This window comes from Hemitrygon akajei, chromosome 13, assembly GCF_048418815.1.
Source record: "Hemitrygon akajei chromosome 13, sHemAka1.3, whole genome shotgun sequence".
NCBI classification, from domain to species: domain Eukaryota; kingdom Metazoa; phylum Chordata; class Chondrichthyes; order Myliobatiformes; family Dasyatidae; genus Hemitrygon; species Hemitrygon akajei.
In genome coordinates, this window is record NC_133136.1 from 25,249,798 (window position 1) to 25,270,949 (window position 21,152).

General features: G+C 42.0%; 1 protein-coding gene across 1 annotated transcript in view; it reads left to right on the plus strand.

The window, feature by feature from the left end:
• Positions 1-21,152, plus strand: part of golph3a (golgi phosphoprotein 3a) — a 91,970-nt gene that overhangs the window by 35,820 nt on the left and 34,998 nt on the right. The gene's annotated exons all lie outside the window — the stretch shown is intronic.

Genomic DNA, 21,152 nt, shown 5'->3' on the forward strand with positions numbered 1-21,152 from the left:
ATCTTGACTGTAGAGGAGGCTGTGGATAATCATATCAGAATGGGAATGGAACGAGGTATTAAAATGTGTGGCCACTGGGAGATCCTGCTTTCTCTGGCGGACAGAGCATAGGTGTTCAGTGAAACGGTCTCCCAGTCTGCATCGGGTCTCACCAATATATAGAAGGCCGCACCGGGAGCACCGGACGCAGTATACCACACCAGCTGACTCACAGGTGAAGTGTCGCCTCACCTGGAAGGACTATCTGGGACCCTGAATGGTGGTGAGGGAGGAAGTGTAAGGGCAGGTGTAGCACTTGTTCCGCTTACAAGGATAAATGCCAGGAGGGAGATCAGTGGGAAGGGATGGGGGGAGGGAATGAATGGACAAAGGAGTCATATAGGGAGCGATCCCTGCGGAAGGCAGAAAGGTGGGGGAGGGAAAGATGTGCTTGGTAGTGGGATCCTGTTGGAGGTGGCGGAAGTTACAGAGAATTATAAGTTGGACCTGGAGGCTGGTGGGGTGGTAGGTGAAGACAAGGGGAACCCTATCCCGTGTGGGGTGGCAGGAGGATGGGGTGAGAGCAGATGTGCGTGAAATGGGAGAGATGTGTTTGAGAGCAGAATTGCTGGTGAAGGAAGGGAATCCCCTTTGTTTAAAAAAGGAAGACATCTCCTCCGTCCTGGAATGAAAAGCCTCATCCTGAGAGTAGATGTAGCGGAGACGGAGGAATTGCGAGAAGGGGATGGCATTTTTGCAAGAGATGGGGTGGGAAGAGGAATAGTCCAGGTAGCTGTAAGAGTCAGTAGGCTTATAGTAGATATCAGTAGATAAGCGGTCTCCAGAGGTGGAGACAGAAAGATCAAGAAAGGGGAGGGAGGTGTCAGAAATGGACCAGGTAAATTTGAGGGCAGGTGAAATTTGGAGGCAAAGTTAATGAAGTCAACGAGCTCAGCATGCGTGCAGGAGGCTGTGCCAATGCAGTCACTGATGTAGTGAAGGAAAAGAGGGGGACGAATACCAGTATAGCCTTGGAACATGGACTGTTCCACATAGCCAACAAAAAGGCAGGCATAGCTGGGACCCATACGGGTCCCCATGGCTACACCCTTGGTTTGGAGGAAGTGGGGGGAGCCAAAGGGGAAATTATTGAGAATAAGGACTAATTCCGCTAGACGGAGGAGAGTGGTGGTAGAGGGGAACTGGTTAGGTCTGGAATCCAAAAAGAAGCTGAGAACTTTGAGACCTTCCTGGTGGGGGATGAAGGTGTATAGGGACTGGACGTCCATGGTGAAAATAAGGTGGTGGGGGCCAGGGAGCTTAAAATCGTTGAAAAAATTCAAAGCGTGAGAAGTGTCACGAACATAGGTGGGAAGGGATTGACAAGGGGGGATAAAGCAGTGTCAAGGTATGCAGAAATGTGTTTGGTGGAGCAGGAACAAGCGGAAACAATGGGTCTACCTGGACAGGCAGGTTTGTGGATCTTGGGTTGGAGGTAGAAATGGGAAGAGTGTGGTGTGGGAACTATGAGGTTGGTGGCAGTGGATGGGAGATCCCCAGAGCTGATAACGTTGGTGATGGTATGGGAGACAGTGGCCTGGTGCTCCTTAGTAGGGTCATGATTGAGGGGTAAATAAGAGAAGGTATCAGCGAGTTGTTGCTGTGCCTCATCAAGGTAGAGGTCAGTACACCAGACTACAACAGCGCCCCCCTGATCAGTGGGTTTTATAGTGAGGTTGGGAGGGAGTGGAGAGCAGATCGTTCAGAAGGAGTGAGGTTGGAATTGGAACAAGGTGTGGTGAAGTTGAGACAGTTGATGTCCCATCAGCAGTTATCAATAAAAAGATCCAGAGCAGGCAGAAGACCAGAGTGGTGTGTCCATGAAAAAGAGGAGGGTTGAAGACGGGAGAAGGGGTCATCATTTGGGGTAGGAGAGTCCTTGCCGAAGAGGTAGGCTCGAAGACAGAGCCGGTAGAAGAAGAGTTCAGTGTCATGTCATATGCAGAACTCACTGAGATGTGGGCTAAGGGGACAAAAGTGAGGCCCTTACTGAGGGCAGAGCACTGTGCCTCAGAGAGTTGAAGGTCCGAGGGGAAGGTAAAGACCTGGCACGGATGAGAGCTGGGATCAGAGGGGGGATGCTGGTGGTTTTGGTGGAGGGGGGAGGGTTGGGGTGAGAGGAAGATGGAGCCTCTGAGGGTCCAGGAGTTGACAGTGGGATCTGAGGGAGAGGGGATTGCAGGGTGGTGGCGGTGGTGGGGGAAGGGGAGATGGGAGTCACAATCGCAGCATGTGAAGACCCGGCCTGGAGTTAAAGGCTGGAGTCGCAGTTGGAGGCTGCGCAATTGTTTTGAAGGTGTCCGTGGTGTTGGAACCCACATTGATGGTGCTGGAGTCCAGGTTTTGAATGTGCCTTGGATTGGTGGGGCAACCGAGATTGACGGCCGGGGCAGTGATCCGAAGTTCATGCCTGCTAGTGGTGGAGCCACCAGGCTCTGGGGTCTGCAGCTGGAAGATACTTCTATCACCTTTCATCACCATAACTTCTGCCACCTCCAACGGGATCCCACTACCAAGCACATCTTTCCTTTCCCCCCCCCCCCCCCCCCGCTTTCTGCAGGGATCGCTCCCTACGCGACTTCTTTGTCCATTTGTCCCCCCCATCCCTTCCCACCGATCTCCCTCCTGGCAGTTATCCTTGTAAGCGGAACAGGTGCTACACCTGCCTTTATACTTCCTCCCTCACCACCATTCAGGGCCCCAGACAGTCCTTCCAGGTGAGGCGACACTTCACCTGTGAGTCGGCTGGTGTGGTATCCTGCGTCCGGTGCTCCTGATGCGGCCTTTTATATATTGGTGAGACCCGACGCAGACTTTGAGCCCATTTCGCTGAACACCTATGCTCTGTCCGCCAGAGAAAGCAGGATCTCCCAGTGACCACACATTTTAATTCCATGTCCTGTTCCCATTCTGATATGTCTATCCATGGCCTCCTCTACTGTCAAGATGAAGCCAAACTCAGGTTGGAGGAACAACACCTTATATTCCGTCTGGGTAGCCTTCAACCTGATGGCATGAACATTGATTTCTCTAACTCCATTAATGCCTCTCCTCTCCTTCTTACCCCATCCCTTATTTATTTATTCCCTCCCTCTCTCCCTCTCTCCCTCTCTCCCTCTCTCCCTCTCTCCCTCTCTCCCTCTCCCTCTCTCCCTCTCTCCCTCTCTCCCTCTCTCCCTCTCTCCCTCTCTCCCTCTCTCCCTCTCTCCCTCTCTCCCTCTCTCCCTCTCTCCCTCTCTCCCTCTCTCTCTCTCTCTCTCTCTCTCTCTCCCCCCCCCCCCCCCCCACCATCACTCTTTGCCTGTTCTCCATCTCCCTCTGGTGCTCCCCTCCCCCCTTCCTTTCTCCCTAGGCCTCCCATCCAATGATCCTTTCCCTTCTCCAGCTCTGTATCCCTTTTGCCAATCACCATTCCAGCTCTTAGCTTCACCCCACCCCCTCCTGTCTTCTATCATTTCAGATTTCCCCCTCCCACTTTCAAATCTCCTACTACCTTTTCTTTCAGTTAGTCCTGATGAAGGGTCTCGGCCTGAAACTTCGACAGTGCTTCTTCCTATAGATGATGCCTGGCCTGCTGCATTCCACCAACATTTTGTGCGTGTAGCTTGAATTTCCAGCATCTGCAGATTTCCTCATGTTTGCGTTTTTAAATTCATAGGTATAAAGCGAGCCCAGAAGGAGTCTAAGCTATTGGAGAATGTAGTGGAGATGTTATCATCAATCTGAGCTCCAATAAGTGGTGGATGAACTGAACAAGTACTTTGCAACAGTCTCCAGTGAGGAAGACACCAGCAGTATGCAAGATGTTCGAGAGCATTAGCAGGGCAAAAGTGAGTGTAGGTGGGACAAGGTGCTTGGGAAGTTGAAAGATCTGAAAGTGAATCAGTCACCTGGAGCAGATGGACTACACAGCAGGGTTCTGAAAAGGGTGGCTGAAGCAATTGTGGAGGCATTAATAGTGATCTTTCAAGGATAATAAGATTCTGGAATGGAAAGTTGAAAAATTGCAAATGGCACTGCACTCTTTAAGAAGGGTAGGGGGAAAAAGTTGGCCTGATTTCAGTAGTTGGCAACTTATTAGAGTCCATTATTTAAGGATGAGATTTAGGGGTACTTGGAAGCACATGATGAAATATACCAAGGTCAACTTGATTTCCTTAAGAAGAAGCCCTGTCTGACAAATCTGTTGAAATTCTTTGAGGAAATAACATATCAGAGAGTCAGTGGATGTTGTTTCTTGATTTTTCAGAAAGCAAGGTGCAGGAAAGGTACTAGCATGGATTGATTGCCAGTCAGCCAGAAGACAATGAGTCTTCCATAAGGAGACCTTTTCTGGTTGGTTGCTGGTGACTAGTGGTGTAATGTGAGGGTCAGTGTTGGGTTTTCTACTTTTCACATTATATGTTGATGATTTAGATGATGAAAGTGATGGCTTTATGGCCAGGTTATGTGAGACAATACAAATATAGGTGGAGGCGCAGGTAGCCGAGGAAGCAGGGGGTTTGCCGCAAGACTTGGACAGGTTAGGAGAATGGGCAAAGGAATGGCAGTTGAACTATAATGTAAGGAAATGTATGGTTATGCCCTTTCGTAGAAGGAATAAAGGCATAGATTATTTTCTAAATGGGGAGTGAGTTCAGAAATTAGAAGTGCAAAGGAACTTGGCGTTCCTTGTGCAGAATTGCATAAAAGTTGACCTGCAGGTTGAGTTGATAATAAGGAAAACAAATACAATGATAGTGTTTATTTCAAGAGGACTTGAATACAGTAGCAATGATGTAATGCTAAGGCTTTATAAGGCATTTGTCAGGCTGCACCTGGAGTACTGTGAGCAGTTTTGGGTCCCTTATCTAAGAAAGGATGAGCTGGCATTGGAGAGGTCCAGAGAAGGTTCCTAAGAATGATCCTGGGAATGAAAGAATAAGGAACATTTGGCTCTAGGCCTGTATTTACTGGAATTTAACAGAAGGGGTGGGGGGGGGGAAGAATTTCAGTGAACCCTATTGAATATTGATAGTGGACATTATAGTGGATAGAGGATATTACCAATAGTGGGAAGTCTAGAATTGGCAGGCACAGTCTTAGAATAGAAGAACATCCTTTTGGAACAGAGATGAGAAAGAATTTCTTTAGCCAGATTGTGGAGAATCTGTGAAATTCATTTCCACAGATGGTTGTTGTGGGCTAAATAATTTGATATATTTAAAGCAGAAGTTAATAGGTACTCAATTAGTAAGGGTGTCAAAGGTTATGGGGAGAAGGCAGGAGAATGGGGTTGAGAAAGAAAATAAATCAGTGAAAGGAGGTTATGCCGGCACTCATTCTTTTCAATATTTCTCTCTGGAGTGCTACACTTTGCTTTCAACAGGACTTTGATATAATAGACTAAATCTATGGTACGAATGCAGTCTCTTCAATGTACGTCACCTCTACTCGCAGATCCAGGTCACTTCAGCCTCAGTCATTGCATCACAAAGTATACTGATGACATGATTATATGTGTTTGGTTAAAAACAAAACTTCAAATAGTTGATGAATTACTCATGTGAGGGAATGGCTACTTTAAGCACTCACAGAAGAAAGGCAAAGAAACTTAGGTACTAGAAGCCAGAAGTAAGAACAGAAAATTCTAGAAATACCAACTTGGGCAGCATTTGTCTTGGGGGGGAAAATTAATGCTTCACGTCAATGGTCCTTCATCTGAGAAAACAAGTGTGTTTATTGTGCAGTGGAGGAGGATTGAAGAGAACAGGGGGAATGTCTATGATAGGCTGGATCTCAAAATTTCCAATTTGTTGTCCAGGAGATGGAAATGAATATTAGAAAACCTGTGTGTCTGAAGGAATGTAAATAGAACAAGATAAATGAAGGTGAGAGAGAGCGAGATCGAACATGTTGGAAGTTAGTTACTGCCTGTTACGCCACTGGCGATTAGGGCAGCAATGAAGGTCCTCCATATCTCTCTCTGAACTTGGCCATCATCTCTATTATGCCCCAGGGTCCTCATTTCTGCCTCTATGTACAGCACCAAGTTGTATTTGGTCTCCCACATTTCCTCCACTTTCAGGGGTCCAGTGAAGTGCTGTCTTGATGATGAAATTATCTCTCTTCTCATCGTGTGCCCAATCCATTTCCAACGTTTCTTCATGATGATTATGGCCATGTCCTCTTAGTGACACTGAAGGAGTAGGGCATGGTTAGAGATCTTCCTTGGCCAGAAAATATGGAGAGGATCTTCTGGAGGCATGATGACAGTTTGGCAAAGTCCTTCTTCATCATGTGCCAGCATTCTGTCCCATACAGAAGTGTGGACTGAACGCAGCTCTGATACAGCTTCTTCTTGGTATGGAGCTGTACTTGGTTGATCCCCATATGTTATTTATTGATCTGAAGATATTTCTAGCTTTGCGGAGTCTGCACCGATTGTTGTTCTTGGTCCCACCATCCTGCTGAGTGATGCTGCCCAGGTAGGTGAATCTGCTGGTGCTATGTAAGTTGATGCCATAAGCCTTGATGAGAGGAGGAGACTCTACATTCAATGTCATGGTTTTAGTCTTTCTCTGGTTGACTCTGAGTCCATCCTGTTCACCAAAGTTACACAGGCACTGAGTTTTCTTTTGCATGTGCTGGTATATATGTGGTAGAGAACAGAGTCCACCTAATGCATCTCTGCTCATCTTTCATTGTTTGCCTCATAATCAAGTCAATCACCAGATTAAATAATATTGCTGACATCACACAGACTTCCCTGACTCCTGTCATGACTACAAAATTCAAATTGCCGTTCCCAACTTTGCAGGTGAAGTTAACATGGAAATTCTGGACAAATTGGGCAGTTTTGGAAGGGATCTCATATGATCTGAGAATGAGGCAGAATCTATGGAGTTGACATTTTGAGACAGAACCCTTTATCGGGACTGAAGAGGGCAGAATCCAGTATACAAGGTGGTGTGGGGTGGGGGGGGGGGGAAGGAAACAAGCTTGACAGGTTTTAGGTGAGACCAGGTGAGGGGGAAGGTAGGGGAGGGGGGAATGAAGTTGGGAGGTGATAGATGAAAGAGGAAAGGGCTGAAGAAGGGGAAGTCTCATCGGAGAGGATAGTGGCCCATGGAAGAATTGGAAAATGGAGGGCAGGTAAAGAGGGGAGAAAGGGAGAAAGAATGGGAAATGGGAAAAATAGAGCAAGGGGGAGTGATTACTGGAAGTAAGAGAAGAAGTCGATGTTCATGCCATAAGATTGGAGACTACCAGATGGAACATGGAGTGGCCCTTCTCCAACCTGAATTTGGCCTCATCATGGCAGTAGAGCAGTCAGAATGAGAATGGGTAGTTGAATTGTAGTAACGCGCGATGTTGCCTTTTGTGGTGGATAGAATGAAGGTGCTTGACAATATGTATCGGGTCACTGATATTAGTTTTTATTTTTATTTAGAGATAAAGCATGGAACAGTCCCTTCTATCCCAACAACCCATGTATATTTAACACTAGCCTAATCACAGGACAATTTACAATGGCCAGTCAACCTGCCAACCAGTATGTCTAGGAGGAAATTGGAGCACTGGAAGGAAACCCACACAGTCACGGGGAGAGTATACAAACTCCTTTTAGACAGTGCCAGAATAGAATTCCAAACTCTGACACCAAGAGCTTTAATAGTGTTTTGTTAACCACTCTGCTACCTTGGTGCCCTGAGTTAGAGGACGCTGCACCAAGAGCACCAAATACAATAGATGACATCGACAGACTCGGGTGAATTGTCACCTCACCTGAAGTACTGTTTGGGTCATCACTGAGTGCTGATGAGGGAGGAGGTAGAGGGATATATGTAACACTTAGCACACTTTCAGGGATAAACGCTGGGGGGGAGATCAGAAGGGAGGGATGAGTTGACAAAGGAGTCACATAGAAAGTGTTCCCTCCAGAAAATGGAGAGGAGAAGGGAGGGGAGGGGAAGATGTGCTTGGTGATGGATACTGTTGGAGGCAGCAGAAGTTACATAGAATGATGCGCTGATGAACATTTTCAGTTCTTAACCCCAAAACAAAGATTCTGTCTCCAACTTTCCACCCACTGCACTGCAGAATACTGCCCTCTACAGTAACATTTCACAATCAGACAAAAGGCATCCAGGTCTCTTTGTATCTTGGGACTACTATTCGAACTGCCTTGGATGATAAAGTATTGGTGCCTCAAGCATAGCAATACTGATTAGTCCATTGAGGAAAAGACCCTACAAAGGCAAAGGTGGAAAACCTAATGGTAAGCTCCTCTCCCACTGGGCAACAGTGATGCATTGGAACTACCTGTAGGGTGCACCTCAAAGAACTCAACCAATGCTGTTTCTACATTATAAGAACATAAGAAACCAAATCCCAAAGATTTGTAGGCTAAGAAGTGTGTGTGCAGTGTAAATTCTAATATGTACTGCAGGTGATCAATAGAAACAAGGGAGATTGATGGGTATATAGATTATTATAGGATCAGTGTAAATTATGTGGACAGTGGGCTGAAGAACTTGTTACTGCGTTATCTGTCGTTAACTTGCCTTTATGTAAGAACATAAGAAATAGGAGCAGGAGTAGGCCATCTGGCCCACCGAGCCTAAGATTATGTTTGATCTGTCTGTAAACTCAGCTCCATCTACCTGCCTTTTCCCCATAACCCTTAATTCCCTTACTATGTAAAAACCTATCTAACTGTTTCTTAAATATATTTAGTGAAGAAGCCTCAACTGCTTCCCTGGGCAGAGAATTCCACGGATTCATCACTCTCTGGGAAAAACAGTTTCTTCTCATCACCATCCTAAATCTTCTCCCCTGAATCTTGAGGCAATGTCCCCTAGTTCTAGTCTCACCTACCAATGCAAACAATTTTCCTACTTCTATCTTATCTATCCCTTTCAAAATATTGTATGTTTCTATGAGATACCCTCTCATTCTTCTGAACTCCAGAGAGTATAGTCCCAGGCGACTCAATCGCTCCTCATAGGTTAACCCTTTCATCCCTGGAATTAACCTGGTGAACCTCCTCTGCACTGCCTCCAAAGCCAGTCTCTCCTCTCTCAAGTATGGAGACCAGAACTGCACACAGTACTCCAGGTGCAGCCTGTATAGTTGCAGCATGACCTCCCTGCTCTTGAATTCAATCCCTCTAGCAATGAAGGCCAACATTCCGTTTGCCTTCTTAATAACCTGTTGTACCTGCAAGCCAACTTCTTGCGATTCATGCACAAGCACTCCCATGTCCCTCTGCACAACAGCATGCTTCAAGTTTATTATTGTATAAACAAATTGAAGTTACATCCAGGCCAAGATCCCCAGCGCTGAAGCTCTATTCATTGACCTTCTTCAGAATTTATTGTAAAGTTCAAAATAAACTTGTTGAGTCATCTGTTTTTTGACAAGACAAGAATTAAAAATATCTGCATCATTTTCTATGTTGATTTTACATGCTGATAGAATTCCGTACAATCCACTCAACAGCTCTTTTTCCATTGTAATGGAGGTTTGCATGAAAAATGACATAAGCTAAAATTTACTAATGCTGGAAATCAGCTTGTATTGAATCTTATTGATTATTGTAAAGCAATTACTCCTTGTATTTGTTTTAGTGGTAACAATAGAAGAGCTGTCATTAAATTCTTCTCATTTAGTCTTTTGGAGCTCAGAAATGGCTATGTGGACTAAGGGAGCCCCCATTGAGCCTATTGTGAGGTGCTTTCTACTTCAGGCCATGGTTTCACAATTTCTGCCAGAATTTGCATCAATAATGGATGCAGTCTGCTCGCACTGAACATTGTCACTATGTAAAGCTGATTGCAGCTTTCAGTATCTGCACGTGCACAGTTAAACACAAAAACCCAGAAGATGAAGTTAGTGGTCCATATTGTTCACAGGATGGAAAGTGCCTGGCTAGCAAACTGGTGCAAAATCATAAACTCAAGTATTTAAATATTTACTTTTTTACTTCCATGTTCATTATTTAAGTGCTTGGTACAGGATCACTTTTACAGATGTATCTACTTTCTCTCCAGTATTGGCCTGGGCTCAGTTGTAATTCTCTTGTGTTCTGTGATATATGATTGTGGGTTCAAGTTCTGCTGTAGGGTATCTGACCTTTCCTCTATTATACACTATCAGATTGTCTTTCATATGAGAGTCCCTCTGTCTGTGGCACAATTTGAAAAAGTGTTGTGTTGTTTATAGCACCTTGTATGAAAATTGAGTGTGTGTTTCCCACATTATAACAGAATGCAGTTAAAATTGTTTATTACAGTAATTTGAGACATCTGTGTGTCATGAAGGATGGTTATTTAATGCAGTTCTTTTTTTTTCTATCTTTGTTTCGTTTCTGGTATTAAAACATGTGGGCCATATGAGTAGGCATACCAGTGTGAGATTATATTCTATAACAAGAAATTTGCATTCGTAGGTATAAAAATAACTTTGTATTTCAGAAATATAAAGTGAAAATTGCTGAAAGGTGATGTGAAAATGAGTATGTTTCCATTTGCATCTGACTAACATTTTTTGGTATTGTGCCACCTTTGCAAGAATTGGAAAAGAACAAAGAGTCATTCTTTCTCATTATCTGTCATACTGCAGTACCAGGTTAAAATTTCCAAGTTTTTCTGTATTAGGTTAACTGCTTTAGGCACTTTATTGTTACTTATTTTTTGTTAGCAGTTCCTTTCAAAGGTTCATTTATTATCGAAGTATACAATTCTGAGATATGTCTTAATGGCCGCTTGCTCTCACATCCATCATCATGAAGTGCTTCGAGAGGCTCATCATGAGGCATATAAAGACCTTGCTGTCCCCCTCACTGAACCCCCTGCAGTTCGTGTATCATCCCAACCGCTCAACAGACGATGCCATTGCCACCACCCTCCATCTGGCCCTCATCCACCTGGACATAAAAGACATACGTTCAAATGCTGTTCATAGACTTCAGTTCAGCATTCAACACAATCATTCTTCAGCACCTGGTTGGAAAGCTGAAACTGCTGGACCTGAACACCTCCCTCTGTAACTGGATCCTAGACTTCCTGACTGGGAGACCTCAGTCAGTCCGGATCGGAAGCAGCATCTCCAACACCATCACACAGAGCACGGGGGCCCCCCAGGGCCGTGTGCTCAGTCCACTGCTGTTCATTCTGCTGACCCACAACTGTGCAGCAATATACAGCTCGAATCACATCATCAAGTTCACCGAGGACATGACCGTGGTGGGTCTCATCAGCAAGAACGACGAGTCAGCATACATAGAGGAGTGCAGCGGCTAACAAACTGGTGCAGAGCCAACAACCTGTCTCTGAATGTAAGCAAAACGAAAGAGATGGTTGTTGACTTCAGCAGGGCATGGAGCGACGACTCTCCGCTGAACATTGACGGTTCCTCGGTAGAGATCGTTAAGAGCACCAAATTTCTTGGGTGTTCGCCTGGCGGAGAATCTCACCTGGTCCCTCAACACCAGTTCCATAGCCAAGAAAGCCCAGCAATGTCTCTACTTTCTGCGAAGGCTGAGAAAAGTCCATCTCCCACTCCCCCCCACCGATCCTCACCACATTCTACAGAGGATGTATCAAGAGCATCCTAAGCAGCTGCCACACTGCCTGGTTCAGGAATTACACCGTCTCGGATCGCAAGACCCAGCAGCAGATAGTGAGGTCAGCTGAGAAGATCATTGGGGTCTTTCGTCCTACTATTACAGACATTTACACCACACGCTGCACCTGCAAAGTTAACAGCATTGTGAAGGGCCCCACGCACTCCTCATACAAACTCTGCTCCCTCCTGCCATCTGAGAAAAGGTACCGAAGCATTCGGGCTCTCACGACCAGACTGTGCATCAGTTTCTTCCCCCAAGTCATCAGACTCAGAGTCTAAACTGACATCTACATCATTTATTATTATATTGTAATTTGTCCTCTACTGTGCCTATTGTCTTGTTTGTTAATTATTGTACTGCCCTGCACTGTTTTGTGCACATTTTGTAGACCTGTGCATGTCTGTAGTCTAGTGCAGTTTTTATGTTGTTTTACATAGTCTAGTGTAGCCTTGTGTTGTCTCACATAGTCTAGTGTACTTTTGTGGTGTTTCATGTAGCACCAGGGTCCTGGAGGAATGTTGTTTCATTTTTACTGTGTACTGTACCAGCAGTTTACAGTCGAAATGACAATAAACTTGACTTGACTCCAGATAGCCATGAAACCAAGAAAACCATGGAGTCGTTCAAAGAAAGAACATGCCCCATCACAAAGAACACTTACAAAGACTTACAAACACTTACATTGTTCACCCCAAATTACATTGTGCAACAGCAGCAAGAGCATTGACCCCCCCCCCCCCACGCAGTAAAACACATTGGGTGAACTGTAAGAACATTAAACCCCAATTCCACACACAAAAAATGCTTACCAATCGTGCCAAGTTTAAATTGCACAGCAACAGCAAGTTCATCAAACCCCCTGCCCCCCTCAAGCTGAAAAACAAATCAGGCAAACTGCAAGAACATCCAACTCCCTCCCTAACACAAAAAACTTAAAAGATCTCACTAAAGTTGCAGATTTAAGAAAGAACTACTGAAAACACAGAATAGAAAAGCCATAAAACCGAAAAGAGTCCAGTCCAATTCATAGATCATAGAACCTCAGTAATATCCTCTGACAACCAGGAGGAGAGAGAAACCACTTGAAAACAGAGAAAGAGCAGTGAGGGAGATTGTCAGTCACACCCAGCCATCTTAACTGGTAGCATCGAGGGATAAGCCATCACCCACAGATACCTTATCAGGCAGTAGCAAGCAATAAGTGGTGACACACAGACACCGTATCTAGCAGCAGCAAGAGACAGGTGTTCAGCACTGAATGCTCACTTGCCTTCCACATTCACCACCATTTCAATCTTCCTCGACATATTGATGGGCAATTACTGGATACTTTAATGGAGTTGCAGCCTGTCTTTTTAGTATTTAACATGGAATTTCTTGGGTAACTTTGAATCATTACATAAATTCAAGTGCTAAATCTGTGTGAAGAACAAAGTAATTTTGTAACTGATCATATTGTTATAGTAACTGCTAGGAAGAGAGCCACATTGGTAGAATAGATTACCAGTTACCAAGCAGGCATATTCCACCCTGTAATTCTTTGACAGTGAGGAAGCATGCCCCTCACTTCACTGCTGGGAGGTAGAGTTCCCTAGCCTATACATCAGTAGATAGTTAATGCCTATTAGCTGTCTGAATAATTTTCAGCACAACTGAATAAGGAGGAACATTAGTTTGGTGATGCCTCAGACTTAGAGTTTTTTGGCTTAATTTGAGAGCTCTGTGACTGAGGGGTGATGGTGAAGTCATTGGGGGGGGGGTGCTGCAGCCATAAATGGTGAATGTTTCCCATGTAATCATTTGTCCAACATGCCAGGCAGCAGGGCAAAGACATTTGGAAGGTCAGAGCTCCTAATTTTTAATTAATGCATTTCCCAGAATGATTGTCATGGAAACCCTGTTAATGTTTCTCAGATGTGTTTTTTGTTTGGCATAAAAGTCTACTGAAGAGTCTTCAGCTTGAAATGTCAACTCTGTTTCTCTTTCCACAAATGCTGCCTTACCATCTATGTTATCAGCAATTTCTGTTTATTTTTGTTTGGATTTTTGGTATCTCGTTTTTGAAAATCAAAATTGGAATAATTGAATTCTGGAGATGAGATAAGAGACTTTCTGTGGCATCTAGGAAGCATTTGAGTGAGTTCGGCATCAAGGAGCCCTGCTAAAACTGAAGTCGATTCACATCAAAGGGAAACTGCTCTGGTGCTTGGAGTCATATCTCACACAGAGACATGGTTATGGTTAAAGGTGATCAATCAGCTCATTCTCTCAATATCACTGCAGGAGTTCCTTTGAGCAGTCTGCTGGGCACAGCCTTACCTTTTTTCCAATATAAGGTCAAAGATAAAGATGTTCTCAGACCATTTCTTCGAAACTCAGCCGATCTCCGAATTACGCTTATTACTGGAGATTATAAGTGGTTTAAATCAGTGAAGGAGGCTGAGGCGTTTGTTGGAAGTCTCCCAGCCACCTCGTCTTCTTCGGAACCGGCCTGACCTTCTAAAATGGTTGATAAGTACTTCTCGAAGTAAAACTATCTTTTCCGACTTTACTTGAATAATTCAGTCATTATCTATTGAAACTCTAAGGGCTGTAGTCAATCTCTCCCTGGACTTGGTGCATTGTTTCTAAATAGATAATTTAAGTTTAATGTTTCCCTGCGAACTTTTAGATTTTACCTGTGTAATCTATTTTATTTTTGTATAACCTTATCTATAGAGAACTACAATTGTCTTTAACTTGTTTTGGAGGTTTGGAGTTTTTATTGAAGGCCTCCCTGTTGGTTGATTCATAGTTTAAGTTTTTTTTTCTGTAAATGATTGATAAGGACTCTCTTTGAATTTTATAATTTCCCCTTTTTCTCCCTCCCTTTTTTTTCCTTTTAATCTTTTATAATTTTTCGCGGGTAGGTTAGTTTTAGTTTTTGATTTTCTTTGTATTAAGTTTTATACTTCTGTTGAAGTTGTTCCTATTTATAATTCTGTTTTCTAGTGCATAAATTAGTTACTATTTGCTATATTATTTATACGGAACTTTTGTTAACGACACAGAACTGGAAGTCATACTTGGGTTAATTTTTTTGGTAGAGCTAGCTGCTTTTTCAGGTAGCCGTCTAATTTTGGGTTGCAAGGAGGGGTGGATTCTCCAGTTCCAACACTACTCACTGTTTCTTTTGTTTTCCTTTGTTATTCAGGACATCTCTGTTTTGATTCTACGGATCTATGTTTACATTTTTGTTTCCAGACTGTTATTGTACTGCTTGATTTTTTATATGCCTGCTGCCTTCTATGCACTAACAATTGATAATGGTTAATTCACTTAAATTTGTGAGCTGGAATGTGACTGAGTCATCCTGTTAAAAGAAGGAAGGTCTTCTCCCATATTAAACAACTCAAAGCTGACATTGCTTTCCTTCAAGAAACTCATATTCGTAGTTTTGATCATTCTTGGCTTCTGTCAAAGTGGGCGGGTCAGCATTTTCATTCATCCTTTGCTGCCAAAGCTAAGGGGGGGGGGGGGGGGGTCTCCATCCTTATTAATTCAAATATTCCTTTTGAACTCCATAATAAGATATCTGATACAAATGGCCGTTTTATTATTGTTTCTGGTAAATTATACAATACTAAAGTTGTACTAGCAAACCTGTATTCTCCCAATTTTGATGATGTTAATTTTTTTGAACATTTTTTCTCCTCGCTACCAGATTTAAACTCATACTCTCTTATACTGGGTGGCGATTTCAATTGTTGGTTAGATACTAATTTGGATCGATCGTCCTCTGTTACTAGACTACTTACTAAATCTGCCTTAGCTATTCACTCTTTTCTCTCTAATTATGATATCTCTGATATATGGCATTTCCTTCATCCCTCTGAGAGAGACTACTCTTTTTTTTCACATGTTCACCATACTTTTACTAGAATCGACTACTTTTTACTCGATAATCAACTTATTCCATCTGTCTATTCTTGTGACTATCAGAGTATACTGATTTCTGACTATGCCCCAATTACTTGGTCCTTAAATTTTCCTGGTCTCCCTCAGAGGAATAAACACTGGCGTTTTGACTCGATTTTATTATCGTATGATGATTTTCTAAAATTTGTTAAGGATCAGATAACCTTTTATTTTAACACCAATACATCATCTGAAGTGTCATCCCAGATTGTCTGGGATGCCATGAAAGCATATTTGAGGGGTCAAATAATCTCCTACACAGCAAATCTTAATAGAAAGTACTGTGCAGATCGATTAGACCTCATTAATCAGATTAAAGAATTGGATCAACTGTATGCTCAAACTAAGAATCCTGAATTATACAAGAAGCGTGTAGAACTTCAAACTAAATTTAATCTTCTGTCTTCTCAACCTGTCGAACGCCAACTTCTTGAAAGTAAGAGTCGCTTCTATATTCATGGTGACAAATCTGGTAAATTTCTAGCCAATCAGCTGAGACGTTCCAAAGCCAAACAACATATTACAAAGATCCGGAAGGAGAATGGAGACTTTACATCGGATCACTTAGAAATCAATGACGCATTTAAAAATTTCTATTCTCGACTTTATTCCTCTGAATCTTTGAATGACAATATCTCTGTTGATCACTTTTTAAATAATCTGAATATTCCTTCACTTTCGTCTGATTTTAAAGCCAAACTTAACGCGCCTATTTCATCAGAAGAAATATCTTTTGCAATTTCTGCATTGTCTTCAGGGAAATCTCCTGGACCTGATGGGTTCCCCATAAAATTTTATAAATCATTCTCTTCACTTCTTTCCCCTCAGTTATTCTCAGTATTATCTGACTCATTTAATTACGGTAAATTGCCACCCTCTTTTAATGAGGCATCTATTATTCTTTTATTAAAAAAGGGTAAAGACCCAACAGAGTGTTCCTCGTATAGGCCGATTTCTTTGCTCAATGTTGATGTTAAAATCTTGGCCAAAGTTTTGGCTTATAGATTAGAAACTGTTATCCCCTCTATTATTTCTGATGATCAAACTGGTTTTATTAAAAATCGTCTTCCTTTTTTCAACATTCGGCATTTATTTAACATTTTATGTTCACCTTCAACTGGGATTCCTGAATGTGTTATTTCCCTCGATGCGGAGAAAGCATTTGATCATATAGATTGGAACTACCTTTTTGCAGTTTTAGAAAAATTTGACTTCGGTCAAAGTTTTATCTCTTGGATCAAATTGCTGTATTTGTGTCCTACTGCCTCTGTTTTGACTAATTTTCAGAAATCCCAGTTATTTAACCTCAAACGTGGCACCCGCCAGGGATGCCCTTTAAGTCCCTTTCTCTTTGATTTGGCTATAGAACCTTTGGCGATAGCATTTCGAAATTGTCCTGAATTGACCGGGATTTGGAGAGGGGGTGTTCAGCATAGAGTTTCTCTTTATGCTGATGACTTATTACTTTTTCTTTCAAATCCGTCTACATCCTTACCTCCAACGTTTTCACTTCTTGATCAGTTTAGCCAGTTCTCTGGCTATAAACTTAATTTACATAAGAGCGAACTTTTCCCAATTAATAAAGAAGCACAAGAATTAACATTTCGTGATCTCCCTTTTAAAGTAGTTCATAATCAATTTACTTATCTTGGGATTACAGTCACAAGGAAGTTTAAAGATCTCTTTCGTGAAAATTTTGCCAATCTTTCATATACTATAAAACAGAGTCTGTTACAATGGTCACCTCTATCTATGTCTTTGGTAGGTCGTATCAATGTTGTTAAAATGTATGTTCTCCCTAAACTTTTATATTTATTTCAATCAATCCCAATTTTTATTCCTAAATCTTTTTTTGATTCCTTAGACTCTATTATTTTGTCATATCTGTGGAAGAATAAGCGCTCTAGAATGAATAAAGTTTATCTCCAAAAATCTAAAAAAGAGGGTGGCATGGCTTTACCTAACTTTCGTTTATATTATTGGGCAGCCAATATACGTTGTGCTACCTTTTGGTCTTTTTTCCATGGCCAACCCGAGTGCCCTAATTGGGTGGCAATGGAGTTGAGTTCCACTAAAGATTTATCTATCTCTGCACTTCTTGGCTCTGTACTCCCTAGTAGTTTGTCCAGATTAATTGTAAATCCTCTTGTTAGACACACTTTGTGTATATGGGCTCAGTTTAGGAAGTTTTATGGTTTCCATGGTTTTTCCTTTTCTAGCCCTATCTTATATAATCACCTTTTTTTACCTACTACGTATGATTCAGCATTCCATGATTAGTATAGGAAGGGCATTAGACATTTTGAAGATCTTTTTATTGATAATCGCTTCGCATCTTTTCAACAGCTCTCTGCTAAGTTCAATCTGCCCAATGCTCATTTTTTTAGATATCTCCAAATTAGACACTTTATTAATCCTTTAATTCCTAACTTCCCTGAAATGCCTGAGAAAAATGTTATGGATTTATTTCTTATTATTAATCCACTAGGTAAAGGTTTAATATCATTTATTCGTGATAAATTAGCATCCTTACGGCGTGCCCCTGTGGATAAAATTAGAATGGCTTGGGAGCATGATTTAAATATCTCCTTATCTGATGAGACTTGGGATTCGATTCTCAAATCGGTTAATTCAACCTCTCTTTGCGCTCGCCATTGCCTTTTACAGTTTAAGATTGTTCATAGAGCCCATATGTCTAAATCTAAACTATCCCGATTTTACCCTAACATTAGTCCTCTCTGTGATAAATGCAAAAGGGGCGAGGCCTCTCTCATTCATATGTACTGGTTTTGTCCTAGCTTGGAGAAATTTTGGAAAGACGTCTTCATAACGTTATCTTGTATTCTGAATCACCTCCTAGAACCTAACCCTTTAATTGCTTTGTTCAGTTTTTTGGGTGAGACAGATTTATGTCTGAGTTCGACTAAGTGTCGAATATTATCTTTTGCTTCTCTCCTGGCTAGACGTTTAATCCTCCTTAGATGGAGGGATGTTGCCCCGCCCACGCATGCTCAATGGTTTAATGATATTATGTCCTGCTTAGACCTTGAAAAAATTCATTATTCAGTTCTTAATTCGGATACAAAGTTCCATAGGGTCTGGGGACCTTTTATTGATTATTTTCATAACCTTCCTCTTAACTAAGGTTTTTTTTTCAGTCCCTTGCTTTCAGCTCCTTTTTTGTTGGTAGTAGGCATTAATATCTTCTGTTGCTAAGTGTATTTACAGTTTTGGGGGTTTGAATGTCCTGATGTATACTCTCTAGATTGTGTTGTGGTTGGTCTGGAGTTCTTTTTTGTTGCGGGGTTTGGGGAGGATACTAATTTTACATATCTTCAATTTGGGTGCTTTCTCAATTATCTTCTTTTGTATTATATTATTATTGTATGTTTATTTTTGCACTGTATTAATGTTCTTCATTTCGATCTGGTTTTTTTAATCTGTAGCGATGTAGAAAATGTATTAAAAAACTAATTAAAAAAAAGATAAAGATGATCATGGAATGGGCAACATTCAGCTCCATTTGCAACTCCTCAGCAAATGAAGTGTTCAAGACAGCATGCGACAAAGCCTAAACAACATTCAGGCATCGGGATGGAAAGTGGCAAGGGACATTTGTACCAAAAATATGCAAGGCAATAGCCATCACCCCCCCCCCCCCCCAAATGAGAGCTTAATCACAAATCCTTGGCATTCAATGCATTACCATTGCTGAGTTGCCCAACTTGTAAATATCCGAGGCTCACCAGTGACTAGAAACTCTCAAGAGATCAGTCCCATAAATGCCATGGGTACAAGAGCTGGTGTTCTGTAGTGAGTGACTTGTCTCCTGGTGCCCCAAGGATTTTCCATCATAATCTGCAATACACAAGTCAGGATTGACCAATGAATATTGACAGCAAGACACAAATTGCTGGAGTAACTCAGCAGGCCAGGCAGTATCTATGGAAAAGAGTACACAGTTGACGTTTCGGGCTGAGATCCTTCACCAGGACTGTGATGAACTCAGCAATGGTAATACACTGACTGCAAAGGATTCATGATTTCCAATATCTCAAGATTTTCTAATGTTTGCAATAAATATTGACTGCTGGATCATGAAAATTTAAAATAAAGGAACAAGGGAGGTATCTTCCCTCTTAATCCTACTTCATCATTTAATAACATAAGGGCTGATCTGATTTATAATCCCAGTCTTCGCATTCCCATCTCTACAGTAATCTCTTTGATTCTCAAGTAGCTGTCTACTTTGCCTTAAAAATATTCAAATTGCCCATTGCCCCAGAGAAAGAAAGCTACAAAGACTTTGGGTCTTCTGAGAGGCAGAAAAAACTTTGCCTCATCTCTGTCCTAAATGAACACCACCTTATTTTTGAGCTTTGTACCCTATTTCTAGATTCCTCAAAAAAGAAAACATCCTCTGTCAATCCACCCTATCAAAATCTCTTAGGATCTTGATAAGGCATATCCCACTCTTCGTAATTCCAGTGGATACAAGCCTAGCCTGTCCACACTTTTCTGATAAGATAATCCTTTATTTTCAGTTCATCCTCTGATCTGCCTTCAACACAGTAACAATCTAACACAAATAAGACCACCCTGTATTCTTTATGTGGGCTCACCAGTGCCATATAAAACTGAAACATAACCTTCCTATAGCTTTATTCAGTTCCCTTGACAATAAATGATATTCTAGATATTGAAAGTTCTGCTTGGTGGCACAATAATATCAGCGCCAGAGTCCGGAGCGAAGGTTCCTGAGTTCTAATCCAAGTCGGGTTGAGTGTCGAGCTAGAAACTCGGCCTTGTAAAAACAAGAATATCCTGCTACGGAAACACCGTCAAAAGGCAGTGCCCCGATGATTCCACTGCCGTGTTAAGGGCTATTCTTCTCTTATTTAGATTTTGAAATACTGCAATCTGAAATTTAAAAAGAAAATGTTAGAAACAATGGGAAGTTCTAAGAAAGGATTTTTCAGCTGTAACATCCATATACAGTACATTTCATAACCTGAGTTTTTCAAATTCTTTTGGCTTTCTTAATTACACAGACTACCTGCATGTTGACCTTTTACAAATCATGTACTCTATACTCCGATCTCCTGCATCTCTTAACAATCTCTTACCATCTAGACAATATGATTTTTACTTATTTATTTTGATGCATTTGTGCTCTTTTAACCTATTTAATGTATCTGTATGCTCTTTGCAACTTGATTTCCTACCTACCTTAAGTGCCCCTGCTCAAGTCAATTACATAAATTGTAAAAAGATGAGGTCCTAGAATCAGTCAAGTCAACTTTTATTGTTATTTCGACCATAACTGCTGGTACAGTGCATAGTAATCAATCTGATTACTGATCTGATAAGGAATTAATCTGTGGCACAAAATTTTTTGCATCTTAACAATCAGAAAAAGAGTTATTCATGCCTACTCCTTCCTCTTAGCCAGCCAAATTCTATCGATGTAATTACATTACTTCCTACACCATGTGTTTTTCCCCCAATAAGGCTAGATGCAACAACTTTTCAAGTGCCTTCTGGA